Source organism: Lissotriton vulgaris, chromosome 1_1 (genome assembly GCF_964263255.1).
Source record: "Lissotriton vulgaris chromosome 1_1, aLisVul1.2, whole genome shotgun sequence".
In the NCBI taxonomy this organism is placed as follows: domain Eukaryota; kingdom Metazoa; phylum Chordata; class Amphibia; order Caudata; family Salamandridae; genus Lissotriton; species Lissotriton vulgaris.
In genome coordinates this window covers 2,104,816,880-2,104,842,089 of record NC_141685.1, presented here as the reverse complement: position 1 = coordinate 2,104,842,089, position 25,210 = coordinate 2,104,816,880, and positions in this window count along the sequence as shown.

The window sequence follows — 25,210 nt, the reverse complement described above, 5'->3', positions numbered from 1 at the left end:
GTCATATCCTAACGTTCGATTGCTTATACCACAATGTATGTTGTAAATATAGTTCTTAACCAAAACAATTGGAAAATATGTAAAGGTTCCATAGTGTGTCATGGCTTTGTTAAATGAAAATTCATGTTTTTCTATTGTTGAGCTCTATTGGATGGGTTTCCACAGTTATAATAAAAGCTCGATGCGTAAGCACGTATAGTGTATACCCAATTAATATTATGTAGTTGTATACCGCCAGTAGAGAATGTAAATACAAATAACCAAAAGGTGAGGGAGTGCTGAGATGTCCTACTTAATGAACAGGAGGACATCAGGGGGTGAGGGGGAAAAAATTTCCATAACTAAACCGTTTCAGTGATTAAAATATGCAAATGCATAAAATTTCATCATTGCCCACTTGTCAAACAGAATGTCAAATTACATTTCATACATAATAGAAGCCTGTAGTCCCTGACAAAGACCATCAACTAATATGTAAAGTGTAGATGAAATGAGATAGGCTGTTCTAAGTGGTGCCTATGGTGTGTGCGGAACGAACACAAATCCACTATCATACAGATTCAGGTAGTTATCTACTGTCCAAGAAATACCATACAACATGGTTTGCAGATTGCCCACAGAACTTGACCCTAGGTGATATAACGATCAAAAATTACAAAAAGGTGCTCAGATCTTCTCCCATGTTCAAACCTCCCGGGATCTTAGTATTGAGGTGAACTATATATAGAGACTCCATCTGTCTTAATTGTTTTTCATAATCTCCACCTTTTTTGCTGGTTCTTACCGCATCTATTACAAAGTAGCTTAGATGGGAAAGATTTCGATTATGAAATTGATCGAAATGGCGAGCTACTGGATAACTTTTGTCACAGTTCACTATAGCTCTCAAGTGCTGTAGGATACGTTGGTGCACTGGCAATTTCGTGCTGCCAACGTACCTCAAATTGCACGAGCACGTGAGAACATATACTGCTAACTCGGTTTTACAGTTGTAATGGGCTCTTATATTGATTGGTTTGTCATCAAATGGCGTCGTGTACGATTTGGTGTTGGTGCCAAATTTGCACGCCCTACACGATATGCACCGGAAGAAACCCTTCCGTGGTGACAACCAATCTGCCTTGCTAGCTGTTTCAGGAGAACTAGACACTAAAGCATTTCTCATGCTATAGGCTCGCCTATAAGTCACTTCTGGTTTTTTGGGCATGATCTCTTTCAAAATGGGGTCAGTAAGTATGACAGACCACTGTTTCCTGACCAATTTCGAAATTTGGCTTGCCTGACGGCTAAAGCCGGTAATCAATCTTAAAGCATTGCTATTCCCATCTTGGTTGTCAACTATGGACATGACATCTGAGGGAGCCTGCAGAAGTTTGGATCTGTCCAGTTTATTGGCATTGTTCATTGCCAATCTAAGGGCACTAGATTTGTAACCCCTATCTTCCATCCTTTTCATAGCTTCCAATTGATGGAGGTTCCTTTGCTCTACTGAACTACAAGTCCTGTGTATTCTGAGGAACTCCCCATAGGGGATAGATCTAATAGTATGCCTCGGATGAAAGCTTTGGGCGTGCAAAATGGTATTGCCTGCTGTACTTTTTCTAAACAGGCCTGTAGTTACGATACCATTGACTATACTGACTTGAACATCAAGAAAGCTAATATATATATATATATATATATATATATATATATATATATATATATATATGTATATATATATATATATGGATTGGTGTCACTACAACGCATGCTTTTACATCGCATGCCTTTACAACGCGGTTTTTACCACGCAGTCCATTACAACGCATAATGCTTTTAGGCGCTGGATAGTGAATTATTTAATTTACTATTCCAACTCCAGTCCCCGTGGATAGCAGGGAAGGTGTTGGATAGTAAATTAAATATATTCCCTATCCTAGAGCGCCCCCCAGCGCAATGCGTTGTAATGGTATGCGTTGTAATGGTTGCGATGTAATGGTAGTGCGTTGTAAAAAATGCGTTGTAAGTGATGTTCCCCATATATATATATATCACCTACTGGCAATTGCAAATAGGTATTTATAGTTAGGACCTATTTTTCATCGGAAATCCGCAACATTCTATTTGGAATAACTTTGGTGCAGGTTGACGAATCTTCGCAAAAGTTTTAAAACTAATGTCCAGCTCCGGTCCGCTCCTATCCTGAAAGTCTCGGGGTGATTCGTGAAGTGGGGGCCGAGAAAAAAGGGAGTCCCAAACGTGTTTTACCCATGCAATTTTCCATAGGAACCGGTCATCGCGGCTACAGCCCGAACTGCTGAATGGAATTACACACAAATTGGCAAAGAGTTAGTCCTTGGTTTAGGCTTGTGTAATCCGTTCAGTAGTTCCTGAGAAAATCACAATTAAAAGTACATTTCTTTCTATCGCTGCACATGATCCGCGCACCCTCCCGCTCACGAGCTGCATGCTAATTGACAGTCAACACTCCAAATCAAGAACTGTGGGCAGCCATCTTGTGCCTCGGTAGATCTGAGCCCCCCCCACACACACCGGGGACCATCAGCTCCCCGGGGTACTATGTTTTTAATTTGAGGGTCCATTATAGACAGACACAAAGAGATAATTCCCTTGATTGAGATATATCCTATGTGGATTACAAGCTTCTAAAACACATTGCAATACAGTCAAAATACAGTAGAAACACACCAATTAATAAATATCGGTTTAGAGAAACTAAATAGCACTGAATTAAAAACACATATGTCTTTTATTTAACTGTCAAATTGGCTTGTTCATTAAAAAGAATATGGCTTTATATTCACCATAAATCATGTACAGAAGAGAAACAACTGTTTTGTCAATACATCCAATTCATTCGTAATAACACTTTTAAACATACAATTAAAAAATTATATATTAATCAAGGGAATTATATCTTTGTGTCTGGTATAGTACCTCTATTCCCTTGGTCTTACTAGGGGTCCCTCTCATATTGTTGTGGGTCCATTATAGACACCCAAGCCCCGAGGACCACCACCCCGGAGCTTTTGAAATGGTGGGAGGGGGACCACGCGGCCCCCCCTCCTGGAGCCCTTGATTGCCCTTGGGACCGCCAACCCCCAGGGCTGACTCCGGCATTGTCCCTGGGTGCCCACCCCCGGGACACTGCCATTTGCAATGACAGGGCGGGAGCCTCATGGCTACCACCCTGTCATTGCACACTGCTTGGCTATTTGGAAGAGAGAGCAGGAAACCTGCCCTCTCTTCCAAATAGCAAAGCAGATTGCTTTTCCACAGGGGGAGCAGCATGTTAGCTGTTCCCCATGTAGAAAAGCAATGCCGGCTCCCGCAGGACACGGGGAGCCGGCTGTGACAGTGGGGGGATTGGGGACCCCCCCACGGTCCCCAAAAAAGAGGGCCAGATAAGGGGGATGGGGTCCCTGGGGCCATAAATTGACTAAGGAGGGGGCAAGGCAGCCCCCCTTCTATATGGAAAATATTTTTGAAAAAGGGCCATGCCCAGGGAAATTTGGACCCCGGGCTGATTATGGCCTTGGGAGGGGTCCCCAGCACCAAAGTTTAGGAAAAGTTTGGGGATCACACAGCCCCCCTTCTTAAAAACCCCCAAAAAGAAAAAGACCGGCATTCACGCCTCCTTCTTGTAGCATTCTGCAAACGTGCCCCCTGGCACGTTTGCAGAGGGGTACGAATTCCTCTTGAATACTGGGTGTCCCTGGGAGCCAACTAGCCCACCAGGAACCTCCAGTATGCACCAGGGGGCTGCGTTGTAGAGAGGTGTTCTGAGGCCAAGCCCCTTTTTATACCTCTCTGCAACGCAGCTCTGTGGTGCTTACTGGAGGTACCTGGTGGGCTAGTTGCCCCCCAGGACCCCTCAGGATTCAAGGGGAGTTAATGCCCCAACTTAAAATGCATCACAGGGTGTGCTTCCATAGTGGTGAAGGGAAGCGGTGGGGCCTGAGTTCACATGTGTGCAAACACACCCCGTGGCGCGGTTTAGGTTGGGGAATTAATTCCTTCTCAATCCTGAGGGTCCCTGGGGGATAACTATCCCACCAGGTACCTCCAGTAAGCACCATGGAGCTGCATTGCAGAGTGTCTTAAAAAGGGGCGTGGCCTTTGAACACCTCTCTGCAATGCAGCCCCCTGGCGCATATTGGAGGTACCTGGTGGGCTATTTGGCTGCCAGGGACACACAGGATTGAGGAGGAATTAATTCTCTAACTTAAAACGCGCCACAGGGCATGTTTGTAGACATATCACCTCAGGTCATGCCCCCTTCCTTCACCACTGTGCAAACGCGCCCCGTGGCGCATTTTAAGTTGGGGAAATAATTCTCTTTCAATACTGAGGGTCCTTGAGGGCCAAATAGCCCAACAGGTATCTCAAGTACCTCTCTGCAAAGCAGCTCTGTGGCGCTTATTGGAGGTACCTAGTGGGCTAGTTTGACCTCGGGGACCCTCAGGATTCAAAGGGACTTAACCTCCCAACTAAAACGCGCCACAGGGCGTGTTTGCACAGTGGTGAAAGGAGGAGATGGTGTAAGAAAGTGTCTCTATATATACTGGACCGAAGTAAAATCAGCGGAACTACGAATTCCAATTTACTCACCTGTTATCAGGAGAGACCTCATTGCTGCATTTTTTAAGCCCAGTACTGATCCTGAAAAGTAATTCTAACCATACTTACCAGTAACTTGAATTTCATTCCATATGCTAACATTGACTTGTTTCACTTGGAAATTCTTCTAAGTGTTGATTTTTGAAACTTACAAATATTCCTCTAAAATCAGCCATACTACAAATTTTGACTTACTCACCTGTTGTCAGGAGAGAATCCAGTGTTGCATCTTTTAGCCCAACACTGACCCGAAAATTAATTCTAACCGTACTTACCAGTAACTTGAATTTCCTTCTGTAGGCGAACATTGACTGGTTTCACTTGGAAATTCTTCTAAGTGTCGATTTTTGAAACTTACAAATATTCCTCTAAAATCAGCCGAACTACGAATTCCGATTTACTCATCTGTTATCAGGAGAGAACCCAGTGCTGTATCTTTTAACCCAGTGCTGAACCTGAAAAGTAATTCTAACCCTACTTACCAGTAACTTGTATTTCCTTTCATAGGAATCCATTGTCTGGTTTTCACCAGAAAAGTTTCTAAGTGTCTATTTTCACAAACTACAAATATTCCTTAAAAATCACTTCTATGACTTAAACTCATGGGGCGTGGCTTGAGCGCCGAGGGTGATGGCGGCGTGAGCCCAGAGCTCCGTGCCTCTTCCCCACAATAATCCTGTCAAAATTGCCGGAGAACCCGTGTGTGCCCCGGCGCCGAACGAGGACACGGTGGTGACCGGCGGGGCAAGTTTTGAGCTGCTGGCGGAACTGTGGCGTTGAGAACGGCCGCCGATCACATCGGCCGCCGGAGCGGCGAAAAGGAGAGCAGCGCACAAGATGGCGACCACGGCGGAGCCCTGGAAGACCGAGGGCTAGACAGCGGATCGCACTGCCAGAGTACTCGGAAGGAGTGCGGCCGCCGACTCGGAAGCTCCCGGCGGCGATACCCCCCAAAGCGGGAGACGCTCTCTGGCCCCCGGCTGCGGTGCGAGGCGGCCGCGGGTGCTGAGTGAGGAGACCGCCCGGGTGCGCCATTGCAGGCGGAGCTAGCAGTCAGCCTTCGAGGCCGGGGGGCGGACAGATGAACAGCAACCCAGCCCCGGGCCCCGGATATGCCAGCAGGTGAGCGGGGGCCGATCTGAGCGGTGGACTACGGAGGACGGGACATGGTGCATTTCGTCCCGGGGCCCCCCCTCGCCCCCCCGGTGCCGGGGGTGTCCCACCGCGGAGGCCTGCGCTGATTGTGGGGACAAAGCGGAGAGGCCCATAGGACAGCGGGGGGACCCCGGCGGTGCCAGGCTCCCTGTGGCGCGGCGGACCAGAAGTATTAACCCAGGCGGGTAAGGCCAGACTGTCGCAGATCCCGGGGGGCGCGCATCGCAGCGGTCGCCACTTCTGACGAGCAGTATCTGCGCGGCGGGACTCCGTAGCGCGCAGGAGCTGGACACATTGCTGAGGCCCAGGGGGGAGCAAGCCATCGGGACGGACGTGAGCGGCGAGGCCGGCCGCAATGGGGAAGCCGAGAACCAAGGCGGAGGAGGCGGCGTCGTCTGATGTGGCGGAGGGGGGCCCCATAGAGCAGACGGACTTACAGCGTTTGCAGGATCGGATATTGAACGCCATAACGGCCACACGAGATGCGCTCCACAACGATATAGCGCAGGTGGCGTCGGGGCTGGGCCTGCTCCGGGCGGACCATGACAAACTGAAGGACAGGGTCAGGGACGCTGAAACGGCGATCAAAGACCTGGCGCCAGCTCACAAGGTGATGGAGGGTAAACTAACGGAGGCCCTGGACCGCATACGCACCCTGGAAAGGCGTGCGGAGGACGCAGAAAATAGGAGCCGGCGCAGTAATGTGCGGATCGTGGGCGTACCGGAGACGGAGGGGACGAGGGACATGTTAGCCTACATGGAGGAATGGCTGAAAACAGTAGTGGCACCGGAAGGCCTTTCGCCATTCTTCACTCTGGAGCGTGCTCACAGAGTCCCTTCAGGGCCTCCCAAGCCCGGGCTCCCGCCCAGACCGATCATAGCCAAGTTGCTTCACCACAAGGACAGAGATCTGCTCCTGCAAAAAGCCCGGGAGGATGGCCCCTTCCAGATTGCGAACAGCAGGGTCACACTCTTCCCAGATTTTACCTTCGAGACGCAGAAGCAGCGGGCCTCCTTCCTTACAATCAAAAAGGAACTGCGAGCTGAAGGAATCGTCTACTCCTTGCTTTTCCCAGCCAGGCTCCGAGTGGTGGTGGACGACAAGACGATCTTTTTCAGCACGGCAGCGGACGCCTGGGACTGGTGGGAGACGTACAAGGCTGGAACTGACGGTGCCAGGGAACGAGAGGTGCGGGAAACGGAGCGGGAGCGCTCGCTAGCACGGCTGCGGAAATCAAAGAGGTTGAGGAAACTAAGGCAGGGGAAGCTGGGGCCGACGGCCTCCCAGACTGAAGCAGAACAGCAGGCTGCGCTATTGGAAGTAGGGAAGCTGGGGCGAGCGGAGGGCCCCGGCTCTAAGGGTGCCACGGACTCGGACACTCATGTCTCGGCCTCAGGCTCAGAATCGGATCTTTCTGGGATTCATCGGACTGAAGGACCGCTGGTGACGCCGCAAACGGCGGATGAGATCCTGAATATCTGAACTGCTGGCAGAGGACAATGGGTAATGTTTGGGGCGCTGGGAGGGGAACCCATACCTACATGCCTAGCGGAGGTCGGGGCACACCGGGGTGCTCAGAGCAGGGAGGTCATGGGGAATTGGGGAGGGAGCGGGGAGGTGGGCAGCGCAGCCCCCCTCTGGACGAGGCCGCGCTCCGTAGGCCCTTAAGGCACCCACAGCTACGGCTGTGTAGTTGAGACCAGGGTCAATCAGGCGCGGGCGTTTGGATGGGGACTGGTATTTCGATATTGGGGCCTGTTCTGGGGGAGGGGGGGGGCTCCACAGTTGGGGATTGTTTACTCTTTTTGAAGTTATTGACCCTGGGTATACCATGGGTAGGACAGTTGGGAAGTTTTGTTTTGTTCAGGGGGGGCACCACCACCGTCGAAGGGCAGGAACTGGAGGGAGAATTTCAACCGGATTACTGGGACAATGGCTAATGTGTATAGTTTGAACTGTATTACCTGGAATGTGCGGGGCCTACACACCATGCAGCGCAGACATAAAGTGCATGCCTATTTAGTGCGGAGGGGGGTGCATATTGCACTTCTGCAGGAAACGCACCTCACAAAACAGGAGGGGGCGGCGCTCCAGAGGAGGTGGCGGGGACAGGTTTTTCACACCAGCTACTCGGCCTATGCTAGAGGAGTACTAATTTGGATCAGGGCAGGCACACCTTTCCAGCTCACGCGCCAATGGGTGGACCAGGAAGGGAGATATGTGGTGGTGGAGGGGAAGCTAGAAGGCAGAGATGTTGTATTAGCTAGTATATATGCCCCGAATACGGACCAGCTGGCTTTCTTTGCGACACTGTCAGGGACGCTGGCTCACTCCCTGGTGGGCCCGGTCCTGCTGGGGGGCGACTTTAATTCCATTACAGACCCCTCATTGGATAGGTCCCACCCCCCACTACACGATTCCCCGGTACACAGGCTAGCTAGAGGTAGGAGGGAGTGGCAGGAGAGCTGGGAACTGACGGATGTATGGAGAGGACAACACCCGACTGACCGGGATTACTCTTTTTTCTCCGGGCTGCATGATTTGCATGTCCGATTAGATGCGATACTATGTTCTCGGGGGGTGATGCCGTACGTTACCGGGTCGGAATACCTGTCGAGAACGATCTCAGACCATAATCCACTCCTGGTCCGACTAGCGTGGGTAGCGGAGAAGCCCAGGGTCCCGATCTGGAAACTACGACCTGAGACACTGGAAGACCCCCTATTCGGGGCGGCCCTGGCGGAGGGGGTGGCTTTATATTTCGCGGAGAATGAAGGGACGGCGACCTCTAGAGCGACGGAATGGGACGCCTTTAAGGTAGTGGTGAGGGGTATCTGTATCAAGGATTATATAGGCGTGCGGAAAGTGTTGCTGGGCGATTTGACTAAGGCGGATGCCAAGCTGAGGGAGGCGGAAAGGGAGCGGCCCGGACACCCAGAACTCCAAGAGACGCTTTGCTCGGCTAGGGAGGCGGTAGCCACTGAAGTAGAGAGGCTCCGAGCCTTTGACTATAAGCGATATGTGCTGCGCTCCCACGTAGACGGAGATAAGGCGGGTACCCTCCTGGCGTGGCTTTCGAACCCCACTAGGCGATGCTCTCCCATACTTCAACTGAGGGATACATCGGGCGTGGTGCAACATACTCAGTTGGGTATAGTTGACGGGTTCCAGAAATATTACGAGGGCCTGTACAAGAGTGCCATGGGTGATCAGACAGAGCTGACCGAGCCCTTCTTGAGCGACTTACCCCTACGACGGCTGGAGGCAGAGCAGGCGAAAGACCTGGGATCGGATATTGAACTGGGGGAGATCAGGACGGCGGTGCGGCGTATGGCACGGAACAAATCGCCGGGGATAGATGGGCTCCCCATAGAGTTCTATAGTAAATATCTAGACGTTCTGGCGCCACGACTCCTGACCGTTTATAAAGAGGCCAAGGCAGCGGGCCGACTACCGCAGTCAATGCGGGAGGCATTAGTGGTACCACTGCTGAAGCCCGGCAGAGAGAGTAGCGACCCCGCGTCTTACCGGCCGCTCTCTATGCTCACCGCAGATTACAAGATCCTGAGCTCCATACTAGCGGCGAGGCTCCTTCCTCACATGACGGGACTGGTGCACGAAGACCAGAACGGTTTTATACCAACGCGCAACACCACAATCAATATCAGAAGGCTTGTCCGCCTCATGGACGAGTTGGAAGGCGGGGCTGGAACGGAACTGGTTCTCTCGGTGGACATTGAAAAAGTCTTCGACAGTCTAGAGTGGGACTACCTCTATGCTGTAATGGAGCGATTTGGTCTGGGAGCTGGCTATATTCATTGGACGAAGGTCCTCTACGCGGAGGCGATAGCAAGAGTGAGAGTGGGATCGACGGTGTCCCTCCGCTATCCGGTAGAACGAGGCACTCGGCAGGGTTGCTCCCTTTCGCCGCTTCTATTTGCACTGGCTATAGAGCCGCTGGCGGCTGAGGCCCGGACGGGGCGGCACTTCCACGGGGTGCGGGCCCGAGACGGGCAGCAGTTCATCTCGCTATATGCCGATGATTTACTGCTATTGCTCCATGAGGGTGTCGAGGACTTACAGGGAGCGGAAGCGCTACTAGAGCGCTTCGGCGCGATGTCGGGCCTGAGGGTTAACTGGCCCAAGACGAGTTTGTTCCCGCTACTGGAGGGAGCTGCTCAGCCGCAACACCGGCTGGAGGCGGCCTGGGAACCTGCCTGTATTAAATACCTGGGGGTCCATATTTACCATAAGGCGGATGACTTGCTTGAAGGCAACCTGGGGCGGTGCGTGCGAGGACTAAGGGGTTGTATGGCCTTCTGGGCCGCGTTGCCGCTCTCGGTGGCAGGCCGGATCTCTTTGCTGAAGATGGTTGCCCTGCCGAGATTATTATATTACTTCCGGACGCTCCCAGTCTGGATACCTAGCTCCTTCTTTAGGCAGCTTAAGTCTCTGATTACGACGTTTATTTGGGGAGCGGGACAGTGCAGAGTGGCGCTGGCTACGCTCTCTCGCCCGAAGGATGAGGGGGGTCTGGCAGTGCCGGACTTTGAGCTTTATTATCTAGCGGCCCAAATACAGGTCTTCACGCAGAAGGTGGCGCGAGTGTTTCGGGGCCCAGAGGACGAAAGCTTGCGGGGGACGCCCAGGCACGTCCTGGCGTATATTACCCTCCATCAACGGCTAGATAATCGGGACTTATCGTTGGAACAACACACGTACCGTCAATGCTGGAACCGGGCACAGAGGAGGGCAGGAATTCGGCGCCCATATGCACCAGAGATCCCTCTGGGCATGCTGACAGCCTTACCACATGGCGGCGACTTGTCGCATCTGCAAGGGTGGGAGGAAGCGGGGGTACAGGTGATTGGGGACCTTTATGAAAATGGCACGCTACTCCCGTTCCAGGAATTGATAGAGCGCTTCGACTTCCCAAGAGGGGGATTTTTACTTCATGCGGCAGTAACCAGGGCAGTGCAGGCCCACTGGGGCACAGGACTCGAGGAACCCGAGACGGCAGCAGCATGCCAGTATACCATGATGTCGGCGGGCACGCTCAAGGCGGTAACGTGCCTTTACAATCGAATGGTGAGAGAGAATACCCCTCCTCTTACATCCCTGAAAGCCAAGTGGGAGGCGGACCTGGGTAAAGACATACCTGGCACGACGTGGGCACAGCTTATCCGTAGGGCTCGCAACAGCACGAGAAACGCTAGATTTCAACTGATCCACTACTATGTACTGCACAGGGCGTACATGACCCCGGGAAGGATCAGGAGGTATTTCGGCGCGGTGACAGCGACCTGTCCCCGGTGCCCGGAAGAGGGGGCCGAATTAGTGCATATGCTGTGGGCGTGCCCGGCCCTACGGGATTATTGGCAGGACGTAGGGGATGTGTTGAACGAGGTGACTGAAAGGGCCATTGACTATGGACCGGCGGAGTGTCTCTTACACTGGTTTCCCCATACCCCCAAAAACAAACTCACGAGCAAGTTTATTGATATGGGGTTGATGGTGGCTAAGAGGGAGATCACTAGGAACTGGTAGGCGAGGGTGGGACCAACTCCACGGAGGTGGCGGCAGGAATTTCTGAAATGGGCGACGGCTGACAGCACACACAGGTACCAGCTTGCGCGCAGGACCCCTAGCCAGACAGCGGCTGACACTGCGACCTCATGGGAAGTAATGGTACAGGCACTCAAAGATAGCGAGGCAGACGAGGAGGGGGAGGCCCCCGAGACAGGTAGGGCGGAAGAGACAAGCTAATGCCCTAGGAGCAGCAGGTATGTGGGGGGGGACGACACCAGTACTTCAGGAACGGAGGAAGGATCGCCGCAAGGGCCATAGACAGGTGGTGGGGGGTGGGGCGGGACAGGGGGGGAGTTTTAGGGTTTTGCACAGGGGATGGGAGTTGGGGTTTAGCGCGTAGTTGAGCAGAATTGTAAAAGTAGTCATGCACACAATCCGGACACCAGCTACTCCTTTATCTTTAACGTCAGGCGTGGAAGAGCAGTGACATCATCGCCGCCCAACCCCCGGGTTGTGGGCACGACGGCTGTGTATGGAACAACAAGTCGCATTGTATAACTGCTCAATTTTATGATGCTGCTTATTTGTGCAAGAGCCTGTATAGGTAAGACTACAATAAAAATTATTTAAAAAAAAAGAAAAATGACTTAAACTCATTCTTTTAATTGTTTACAGGGGATGCACCAGTGCTGGATCTAGGATCTACTACTGAGTAAGAAAAAGTATTGATAACACTATTTACCTGCTAAGTGAATTTCCTTCCATAGGCTAACATTTACTGGTTTCACTTGGAAATTCTTCTAAGTGTAGAGTTTTGGAACTTTAAAATATTCCTCTAAAATCAGCCGAACTACAAATTTTGATTTACTCACCTGTTATCAGGAGAGACCTCAGTGCTGCATCTTTTAGCCTAGCACTGACCCTTAAAAGTAATTCTAATTGTAATTACGAGTAGCTTGTATTTCCTTCCTTAGGAATCTATTGTCTGGTTTTCACCATAAAAGTTTCGAAGTGTCTATTTTCACAAAATACAAATATTCCTTAAAAATTGCCTGTATGGCTTAAACACATTCTTTTAACTGTTTACAGGAGATGCACCAGTGCTGGATCCAGGATACACCACTGAGTAAGAAAAAGTAACGATAACACTACTTACCTGCTAAGTGAATTTCCCCCCATAGGATAACATTGGTGATTCTATGTGAAAAAGTTTCTTAGTTTCAACTTTTAAAATACAATAATATTCCTTAAAAATCACTACTGTAACCAAAAAACTCTTACTCAACTGTTTACAGGAGATGTCCCAGGACTGAATCTAGGATCCAGTCCTGTGGTTAGAAAAGTAATCCATAAAGTAACTAATTGCATTTAACTAGAAATTCACATTGAGCTCAATGTTGCATAGTGTTTGAAATTGTGTTGCCCATTGAATCTGTAACTACTGTACTTTAAAGTCTTTTGCCTATTTGCAAAGTATTTAACCTATAGTAATTCATTTTGAGAAAGTATATTTTGTAATGTGATGTATAATGTAATTTAAAAAACAATATATACAATTAAATAGTTAAAAAAAATGTAGTAAATGGTATCAAAAAAATAAATATATCAATTAATACATTTAAAAATTGTCATTTAGAAAACCTTTAAAATTCACTGAAAGAACCATAGGTTCCAGACATGTTATAGGTAGGAATTAGCATTTAAAAAAACCTTTGAAATTTACTGAAAAACCCATAGGTTTTAGACATCTTATAGTTAGGAATTAGCATTTAAAAAACCTTTGAAATTCACTGAAAAAAGATAGGTTTCAGACATGTTATAGTTAGGAATTAACATTTAAAAAACCTTTGAAATTCACTGAAAAAACATAGGTTTCAGTCATGTTATAGTTAGGAATTAGCATATAAAAAATCTTAGAATTTCACTGAAAAAACCATTGGTTTAAGGGGTGTTATAGTTAAATGGACATTTCACTTGTACAAAACCATTGCTCCGTTATAGTTAGTTGTACTCACTATAACACACGCACCCGCAATCCACTGCTGATGATGTCACATATTACATCATTCATGACATGGTCAGTGACATCTTTGCCGACATCACTGATGACATTCAAATGACATCACTGATGACATTACTGATGACATCATCCACGTGACAATCTGATACATCTCATCATAGACTAGTATAACCTTTCAACACTCATTATAAAATATGGAGGTCCATATTTGAAACCATTCACAAACCAATACAAGTTTCTAAAAAAACACTCAGTGATTCCTACATTTACGCACACATCTAAACACTTACCTATAGATTCACTCATACATGCTCACAAATATCAATAGACTACAATTAAATATACTTATACACCCACATCGACATTATATACCAGTACACATCCTATTCACTTCTGCAGTCAGCCTACTCACTTAGGCAAACAATTGATTATACTTACATTTACTAAGCTACAAACTTGTACAAACACCACTTTATGTATTTATATAGATAGTAACTCATACTTACCGTGTTATAAAATCGCTATCACAAGTATACAGTTTTCGATACAGTCATTCATGCAACCATTGAGTCTTATGTATACTTATTTATATACAACAACAGTCACATACACTGCCTTTTATATTTCTAGTTTGTTGGACATGTATCATTGAGAAATATATTTACTCATCACCACACCCATAAAAAGATTCACTCACCCAAACAACTGTTTCCACATATAGGGGCTGATTAGGATGGAGGATTTTCCGCATCCTCCGGGCCGGCGGAAGCCACCGCCGGCCCGGAGGATGCGGAAAATCCTCTGTGGACCCACCAGGACCAACCACCACATTAGGATGGCTGGTGGGTCCTGGTTTCCGTCCGCAGCTTTTCCGCCGCGGTTGGCTTACAACCGCGGCGGGAAAACACTAATATGGTGACGGTGTCTCTCAGACACCGTCAGCCAGATTAGGATGTGCTCGGAAACATGCTTTTCCGCGGCGGCTTTTCCGACGTGGAAAAGCATGTGTAACTTCACTTCGGGGGCCCGTTGCGGGCCCCCTAGGTGAAGTGGGGGGTGGGGGGTGCACATGGGGGGTACCTATGGTACCCCCCTGCATTTGTATGCAGAAAGCGGCAGGCACCGCGCAGTGCCTGCCACTTTCTACATACAAATGCAATGCGTGCATTTTTAACATTGCTGCGGGTGCAGCTTGAAGCTCCACCCACCGCAATGTTAAAAATAGAGGATGTGCCCGCCACCCTGGCGGTCACATCCTAATCTGCACAGAGGGAACGCCACAGCCCATGCGGACGTTCCCTCCTACTCAGGGGTCGCTGACGGACTCAAGTCCGTCCGCGATCCTAATGACCCCCCATAGTCTTAAACTCATATACCTACTAAATCAACTATTTACACATCTTTGGACAGTCTCACACCTCCCACCCAACCACACACACATTCACTATCCCATACAAATATTTACTTAACTAATTAATAACTAATATAGACTTTCTCATACCTAGTAACCAACTTATGTACTAGTTTACGCAACAAGAGATAGAGTGATACAGATATTCACACAGTTTAATGACTATCCCATATATTTAGTGAGACAATTTTAATTAGTCACTTAGACAGTAAATCACAGTGCTACTAAATCTGCCATCCAGACACTTATACATTCACTCAGTCTTCAATGCAGATTGCTATGTATATAATACTTATTTAAATATCGAACCAAACCACATTCACTGGATGATGTCATCAGTGATGTAATTTGAGATGTCATCAGTAATGTCATCAGTGATGTCACTGACCATGTCATGAATGATGTAATATGCAGCAGTGGATTGCGGGCGCAGGAGTTATAGTGAGTACAACTAACCATAACGGAGGCATTTCAATGGTTTTGTACGAGTGAAATGTCCAGCTAACTATAACACCCCTAAAACCTATGGTTTTTTCAGTGAATTTCTAAGGTTTTTTAAATGCTAATTCCTAACTATAACATGTCTGAAACCTATGGTTTTTTCAGTGAATATATTATATATATATATATATAACTTTGGCTCCATTGAGTCAAAAACGTCAAGCACGCTGGTATCCATTTTACAAATTCTTTATGGGAAACCCCTCACCCCCGACAGACGCGTTTCGCCTTGCGGCATACACATATATATATATATATATATCACCTACTGGCGGTCGCCAGTAGGTAGTTATAGTTAGGACCTAGTTTCCATAGGAAATCCGCATCATTCTATTGGGAATAACTTTGGCGCCGGTTGATCTTCGCAAATTTCTCAAAGAAGATGGCCCGCTCCAGTCTGTCCCTGAAAGTCTCGGGAAGATTCGTCAATCCGGGGCCGAGAAAAAAGGGGGGTCCCAAAACATGTTTTCCCCATGTTAATTTCCTTAGGACGATCAGACTAGGCTACAGCCCGAACCGTTGATTGGAATTACACCAAATTTGGGAAAATGGTAGGGTCTGGTACGTAGATCACGCTTTTGGCTAAATGGTGTAAATCCCTCCAGTAGTTCCTGAGAAAATCAAAAGAAAAAAATATATACATCTGGGCGGAGCCTAACCACACATCTCATCGTGAGATCTGATTGGCTGTCCGCACTTCATCCAAGAAGTGTTGGCAGCCATCTTGGGACCAATATACATGATAGCACATCATTAAAAAGCATTGCAGTTAATAGAAGGTTTTAAGACTTTAGTTACATTATAAATCATTTGTTGATGGTACCATACTCATTTTAGGAATTGTGGTATGTTCTAAGGTGATTTTACCATGTGAAAAGGCCTTCTACTGGGATATTATGAATCATGTTTGAAAGAAAACTATTATCTCATGCTTTTCGCACAGTGGTTTTGAAGGGGGTATATAAGCTAAAACTAAAAGCATATTTTCTGTAAATTCACACTATCTTTCTCAGTCATGTGAGAATGAAGTCTGACATTCTCAGTAAAACATGTACATCCAACAAGGACAGAGACTGTCAGTTGATTCCTTTGTGTTCTACTGCAGCTTCCCAGAGTGTTCTAAAGAACAACTAGAGCGCTAACAGTCCTAAATATTACAATAGCATGGCCCACCTGAAGCCATCTTCATTGGAATAAAGTTGTAACTCTCAAAACAGGAACAAAATGAGGGGGTATATTTTGCCATAAAAAGTATGATTAGTGCTGCAGAAAGAATAATTAGGGCACATTTTGAGTGACTACTCAAATCCTCTTCTATTTCATAAAAAAATTCTGAAATGCAGTCTCCCAAGATGGCCACCAGAGACAAAAGAGCCCAAATGTAGCCCAAATATCACCCAGATGTAGCCCAAGTATAGCCCAATGACAGAATGTCCCAGGGTGTTCTAAAGAACAACTAGAGCGCTAACAGTCTTAGTTATGACAATAGTATGGCACACCAGAAGCCATCTTGATTGGAATGAAGTGGTAAGTCTGAAAACATTTAATTTAAAAAGGAACAAAATGAGGGAGTTCCTTTTGCCATAGAAAGTATTATTAGTGCTGAAGAAAGAAAAATGAGGGCACATTTTGACTTCTCAAATCCTCTTCTATTTCATTAAAAACAATTCTGACATGCAGACTGAAATATGCACTTTGAATACCAGCAGCAGACTTCCCTGGTGAGCAGTAGCTTTACTACAGTGATCTAATGAGCGACTAGAGTGCTAACATTCAGAATTTATGGCAAATGTGTGACACATCTGAATGCCTTCTTGATGGAACCAAAGTAAACAAGCATTCAAAATGCAATAAATCTCGCCCTCGTTTAAGTTAAATCCATTTTGTTTGTAATGAGGTGGCTTTATAGCTTTGCTTTTATTAGTGTTTTTCAAACTTTCATGTAAATAACATGCATATGTATGCATATATGTATATGTATGCATGCATTTATATTTGTATTTATATAGATATGTAGATGATATATGTTTATATATGTATGTATATATATATACATATACATATATATAAATGCGTATGCATATATATGCATATATATAGGTGTATATGTGTGCGTGTAGAGAGAGGTAGAGAGGTAGAGGTGTAGAGGTAGAGGTGTAGAGGTAGAGGTAGAGGGGTGGAGGTAGAGAGGTAGAGACTAGTAGAGAGAGGTAGACAGTAGAGAGTGAGTAATAGAGTAGAGAGTGAGTAGTAGAGAGTAGTAGAGAGCAGTAGAGAGAGTAGCAGAGAGTGAGTAGTAGAGAGTAGTAGAGTGAATCGTAGAGTGAGTAGTAGAGAGTGGTAGAGAGTGAGTAGTAGAGAGTGAGTAGTAGAGTGAGTAGTAGAGAGTGAGTAGTAGAGAGTAGTAGAGAGTGAGTAATGGAGAGTAGTAGAGAGTGAGAAGTAGAGAGTGAGTAGTAGAGAGTAGAGAGTGAGTAGTAGAGAGTAATAGATAGTGAGTAGTAGGGAGTGAGTAGTAGAGAGAGAGTAGTAGAGAATGAGTAGTAGAGAGTGAGTATTAGAGAGCAGTGGAGTAGTAGAGAGTGAGTAGTAGAGAGTAGTGGAGAATATTCCAAAGTTTGGCACAACACCACTTGCACAACAAGTTCAATCAAATCATATCACTTAGAGTCCTTATTGAAGCGCTGAATCTTTGTGTATATTCAAATGCTTTTATTTTCCTTAAGTTTACGTACCACAGCCAGCCGACGCGTTGCATTCTGTACAGCAGAACTTCGTCAGGGCGTTCTTATTTCCTTCAAGTTATGTCCGTATCCTGTTGTCATATAACTAGATATTTCTTCCAAATATTAGACGAGTCGTAAGTACATTCTTATTCAAAGTGACTAGGTATCAATTTTACCCACACAATTCGGGCAGACTTGAGTAATTTATAGCATACTCAAAGTCAGTATTTCAAAAATTCCAAAGTATAGGACATGATAATCCAAATCCAAATGTTTCTCAAGAAAAGTCATTTTCAATCGTTCGTAATATCGGCGTTTGGGCAGATATGACCCACGGATACGGTTTATGACTTTTCTTGAGAAACATTTGGATTTGGATTATCATGTCCTATACTTTGGAATTTTTGAAAGACTGACTTTGAGGATGCTATAAATTACTCAAGTCCATGGATGCTGCTGGGAATGCCCCCAGCAACACCCATTGCACGCCCCTTTAACGCAGGACACTGCGTTAAAGGGACTGATATTTATCAGGCAGGATTACGCCACAAAAAGTGGCTTAGTCCTGCTCGATAAATATCACTCAGTCTTCTGCGCCACCGGAACGTCGCAAAAAGTAACGTTTCAGAGGCGCAAGCGGCTCGTAAATAAGGCCCCATAGGTTTCACACTCGTTATAGTTAGGAATTAGCATTTAAAAAACCTTTGAAATTTACTGACAAAACCATAGGTTTCACACCAGTTGTAGTTAGCTGGACATTTTACTCATACAAAACCAATGAAATTCCCCCGTTATAGTTAGTTGTACTCACTATAACTGGCGCACCCACAATCCACTGCAGATGATGTCACATATTACATCATTCATGACATGGTCAGTGACATCACTGATGACATTACTGATGACATCTCAAATGACATCATTGATGACATCACTGATGACATCATCCAGTGAATGTGGTTTGCTTTGATATTTAAATATGTATTATAAATACACTACTTTGCATTGAAGAATGAGTGGATATATATAAATATAAATGTGTGGATGGTGGATTTAGTAACAGTGTCATTGATTGTTTCCTTGACTAATTTGTAGAGTGTCACTATATATAATGTGTAGTTACTAAACTGTATGAAAGTCTTTATTGCTTTGTCTTAATTGCTCTGTTAAAGACTATATTTGGTATTGGTTTCTTAACTGAGTGTTTGCATGGGTAAATGAATGTCTATGTGGTTTGGTGGGGGGTGTGTGATTGCCAAAAAATGTGTGAATAGTACATTCAGTAGGTATATGAGGTTAAGACTACATGTCATAACAGTTGTTTCAGTGAGTGTATATGTTTATGGGTGTGGTGGTGATGAAATGTTTCTCTCAATGGTACATCTCCATTAAACTTGAAAAAAAGGCAGTGTATGTGACAGTTATATCTAATTAAGTGTGCCTAAAACTTAGTGATTGTATGAGTCACTATATGGATAACTGTATACTTGTAATAATGATTTTACTTGTAATAGTGATGAGTTACTATCTATATAAATAGATGAAGTGGTGTTTGTATAAGTGTATAGGTGAGTAAATGTAAGTATAATCAATTGTTTGCATAAGTCAGAAGGATGTCTTTATAAGTGAATACAATGTGTGCTGGTGTGTAATGTTGAAATAGGCTTATAAGTATATTTGATAGTGTTCTGTTGATTATTCACTGCATATAACACTGAATCTATAGGTAAGTGATTAGATGTGTGTATAGTTCTATGAATAACTGAGTGGGTGTTTAGAAATTTCTATTGGTGTGTTAATGGTTTCAAATATGGCACTTTTTATTTTACAGTGAGTGATGAAAGATTATACTAGTGTATGATGAGGTGTATTTGATTGTCAAATGATGTCATTTGAGATGTCAATGGTTTTGCATGAGTAAAATGTCCAGCTAACTATAACTTGTGTGAAACCTATGGTTTTGTCAGTAAATATAAATATATATATATATATATATATATATATATATATATATATATATATATATATATATATATATATATATATATATATATATATATTCACTGAAAAAACCATGGGTTATAGACATATATAGTTATGAATTAGCATTTACAAAACCTTATTTTACTCACACAAAACCATTGAAATTTTATATATAGTTAGTTGCACTAACTATATATCGTGCACCCGCAATCCACTGCTGATCATGTCACATATTACATCATTCATGACACGATCAGTGACATCACTGATGACATCACTGATGACATCTCAAATGACATCACTGATGACATCACTGATGACAACATCCAGTGACTGTATGTTTCTGAAAAGTCAAAATATGTCTTACATATTGAAGAATGAGTGGATGTATAAGTGTCTGGATGAAGGATTTAGTAGGTGCATGACTGACTGTATGAGTGAGTGATTAAATGTGTCTCACTGAGTGCATGGGTTAGTGACTAAACTGTCTTAATTTGTGCATCATTATGTCTGTTGTTCTGTAAACTGCTGCATGTTTTGATCAGTAGCTTTATGATTAAGTATATGGGTTATTGATTGGTTGCCCAAGTATTTGTATGGGAGACTGAGTGTGTGTGTGGGTGGCTGGGAGGTGTATGACTCTGTGCATAGATGTGTGAGCAATTGATTCACTAGATGTATGGGTTCAAAAGTGCATGTGGAAACAGCTGTATGGGCGGTTGACTGTGTGCATGAGTGTATTGGTGAGTGAATGGATATCTCAGTGCTACATGTCAAAGTAAGTACATATGTAAAACACAGTACATGTGAGAGTTGACATATATAAATTACTGTGCATAAGAGCCAGTGAATTTGTGAGTGGCTGTATGGATCATTGTGAACTTGTATCAGGGATTGTATAAGAGAGTAAATATGTGTTAGTATATGTTTGAATAAGTAAGGTGTGTATAACTGTATAGTTGAGGAAATGGAAGTGTGATTGATTCTTTGCATGACTGACTAGGTGTGTGAGTAACTCCATGGATGAGTGACAGTCTGTGAGTGTCTATTTACTCTGAGTGTATCTTAGATTATATTAGAGTCTGAAGAGGTTCACCGTATTATCACATGAATGATGTCATCAGTGATGTGTCAGTAATGTCACATGAGATGTCATCAGTGATGTCATCAGTGATGTCATTTGAGATGTCATCAGTGATGTCATCAGTGATGTCACTGATCATGTCATGAATGATGTAATATGTGACATGATCAGCAGTGGATTGCGGGTGCGCGATATATAGTTAGTGCAACTAACTATATATGAAATTTCAATGGTTTTGTGTGAGTAAAATAAGGTTTTGTAAATGCTAATTCCTAACTATATATGGTCTATAACCCATGGTTTTTTCAGTGAATTTTCAAGGTTTTGTAAATGCTAATTCCTAACTATATATGGTCTATAACCTATGGTTTTTTCAGTGAATTTCAATGGTTTTTTAATAGCAAATATCAAAAGCTTTAAAATGTCAAGTACGTGGTAGGTAAAAACATTTTCGTATTTATGCACGCTGATGTGCTTTGAACGCTGCCCCCCCTCCTCTTTTCTTTTAGGAGTATTCTCTCTTTGCAGATAGTGAAGGGTAGATAACGCAGGCCTTTGCCCCCGTTGTAATCCGTCGTGCCTGCTTCCCTCTCCATTTGATTGATTGTTATCCTAGCATTTATTGTTTTGGAATTGGTTCTCTTTGGTTCATTCTCTATTTACAAACAAGCACAGAGTCGCAATACTCTGTTCAGTCTTTGCAGATAGTGAAAAATCGTTAAAAAAACAAACGGAATCAAGCAAAATCAGTAGGCCACTAATGGGATCTCTTTTTGACCTTGCTAAAATAGAAACATTATGAACAACCCCTCATGAGAAATACGAAACTAGTGAGAGGAACTGAGCTCGACACCATGATGGCTGCAAGACAGCTCAGCTCCGCCGCCCACCCCACCCAAAATAACGACAAACCCTATGCAAATATTATAAATATATACAACACACCAGCAAAGTAACAGGGTAAAACGTTTTATTAAATAACAATTTAAATGGCAGCCTGCTGCAACATCGATCCAAACAAGCCTTTGTGTTTGTGGCTCAAAATCAACCATCAATAGTAAGATTTTCATAGGTGAGTATAGGTTCATGGTTTTCCATCCACAGACTAAAAGCCTGGAGTGGGAGTGAAAGAACAATAACTAGGTAAGAAGGAAGGCAGAGGTTGTGGGAAGGACTCTGGATATGGTATGTTGCTTGGTCCCTAAGATGCTTCGATGTCACTGCCTTGCACAAATGGCATAAGTCCTGGATGTTGGGTGCCATAGTTGAGGGTTCCGAGCAGCGCTTGTAACACTGTCTGAAGCTTATTTGCACCTGCTGCAGCTTCACTATTCTCAAAGTAAGTGGGGGCTGTTTGTGGACCTGACTGCATTGGAAAACAATGTGATGCGGTGCCTCCCTGAACCGCTTGACGGAGGCCCCCGAGATAATTGCGCCTGCTCCACACCTTGTCCCACAATCCGTTTGACCTGAAGACACGTCCTGCGGTGCCCTGGTCTGACCATCACATATACCTGCGCCAGGAGACGGCGTGGGGTGCACTAGAAGGGAGAGGCGGCGCGAACGAGCCTCCCCCACCTCCCCAGGTGGAGGTTTCTCAGCTACACCCCAGCGCTTCACTCGACCAGCTGACTTGCGCCCGCTCTTGCGACACAGTGCCTCGCTCGGCCAGCTGAATTGCGCCTGCTCTTGCTATTACAACGTCTCACCCGCCATCCAACGGAATTGCACCCAATCTTGCGGTACAGCGGCAGGCGGCTGCTACGGAGCTCACGAAATGGCGGTCGGCTCCACAGACTTGGGCCTGGCCTGCAAGGATGGCTCTGAGCAACCGTGGAACTCGGACGCTTGACTGCTAGGGCATGGGCCCCATTCCCAAAAGAGTCCCCTCAGCCTTGAAGATTCTACAACAGTCACCGGGACTCCCGACTCCCGTAGACTTCCGGTGGGGAGCGACTGCCATGATTGCTCGCGGAATGGCCACAACGTAGCCACGAGATGGTGGTGCTCTCATGCTGACGCCAGCTTCAGTCTGAAACATCCAGAAACACTGTAGACTACCAATTCGATCAGTTCCGGTGGAGCTCCAACGTGACCCGGTAGAGAAGAACTTGCCCTCCCCTCTTTGACTGATGGTTCTTGTTGCCTGTCCCTTCTGTTGTCATTTAACCCCTTCCATGCTGATGACGAGCTGGGCTCGTCATGGCGTAGCCTCCTCGCACGCTGATGACGAGCCCAGCTCGTCATGAAATGATGGCAGGAGGGATTTTCCAGCACAGGACAAAAATCTCCCTAGCAGCCATGGTGTTAACAGAACTTTTTGGACTGCTGAAAGGGGTTGTGTTCCGACCACTGGTTGGTGGAGACATTTTGACTATATTCTGGACCTGCGTTGTCGCGTGCGCGAGGTGCAGATTCCTGGAAGCGATCCAGAGCGCGGCGCGCAGCGCGTAACGTAAGCATAACAGGTCATGTGACTTGTTAATAAAACTTTTCATTGGTTCATTTTACTTTTGTTTTTCTAATGATGGAAGGCTTGGTCATATGACCTAAAAATAACACTTTTCATTGGTTTCGAAAAAAAAATTTCCCAAATGATGAAAGCCCCACCTTTTTTTTTCTCACTCTGACTTGTAAAGCAAAGGACCCAGATGCATTTACAGTTTATCACTAACAATGTTCCAGGCTAATGTATTTTCCCGGGAAATTTACAACTGTCCTGCAAGTAAAATATTCCTATTTCGAGAAAAAGGGCGTTTCTTCGTCCCATGAGGGAGCCGTTGAACAAAAGAGGCTCGACCTGCTGTCTTAGTCGCTGATAGGCCTGAATATCGGATTCTTATCGATCACTTTATGTTGCAGGAGTGGAAAGCACAACAGCCCTTGACCATTTATCTTTACTGCTTTCCTGCGTATTATACCTTTTAACTGTCATGTAATCGGGCTGCTTTATTTCACTTGCCTTTTACTGATTCGAAAACAGTGGCTATTATTCAAAACTTTACCAATCTAGGTACTACTACCATGTTTTGTTTTAAAAACCTTTATTGTGAAAATGTCAGTATACAAATACGGGCCTATAACCACGTGGGCCGGCCACGGAGCAAACTGTAATCGTATATGATGAGGGGACATTTACACTGTAGAAGAACGTAACGGGCGGGCCATTAGGTTGCAAGAACTAAGGTGTCTAACAGTTGCGGAATCGGTGGACGTACATTTTATAATTAAAGTACGACAGGCCAGTTACAATAAAATTATCTAGATATACATTTGCGGGCAAGTACCATAGGTGACGTTAATTCGAACTTTCAATAGTATAGTAATCAATAACACATCAGAACTTAATATCAATAGGGATGTCCAAATGTTCAATCAGTACTCGTCCCCGCACGCCATGTGCTTCAAAACTGCATACGTATCTCGTGATATCAAGGTTGGGCAACCAGTACACAACAAGGAGTTACGAGTCCCATTTATACCGGCGCCATTTTGGGCGAGGCCGGGCAGGTCCAGGATATAGTCAAAATGTCTCCACCAACCAGCTGTCAGACCAGAACCCCTTTCGGCAGTCCAAAAAGGTTCCGTTAAATGACAACAGAAGAGATAGGCAACAAGAACAATCAGTCAAAAGAGGGGATGCTTTCGGGAATGGGGCCCATGCCCTAGCAGGCAAGCGTCCGAGTTCCAAGGTGTCCCAGGGCCATTTTAGTGGACCAGGCCCAAATCCAAAGAGCCGGCCACCATTTTGAGAGTCCTGTTGCAGCCACCTATCGCGTTGTGCTGCCTTCGGCCTACTGTAGCAGCAAGTGCAGGCGCAACTCAGCTGGACAGCGAGTGAAACGCTAAGGGGCGCCCCACTGCAGCTGAGGTGCCTCCACCTGGGGAGGCGGGAGAGGCCCGTTCGCGCCGCCTCCCCCCCCCCCCCCCCGGGCACCCCACACCCTTTTTCGGCGCAGCATTGTAGGATGGCCACACAAGTGCGGCAACTTGCTGGACATCACCTCGGTGCCATCCGGATCTCGGCGCGTTGTGCTGCCTTCGGCCTACTGTAGCAGCAAGTGCAGGCGCAACTCAGCTGGACAGCGAGTGAAGCGCTAAGGGGCGCCCCACTACAGATGAGGTGCCTCCACCTGGGGAGGCGGGAGAGGTCCGTTCGCGCGCCCCCCCCCCCCCG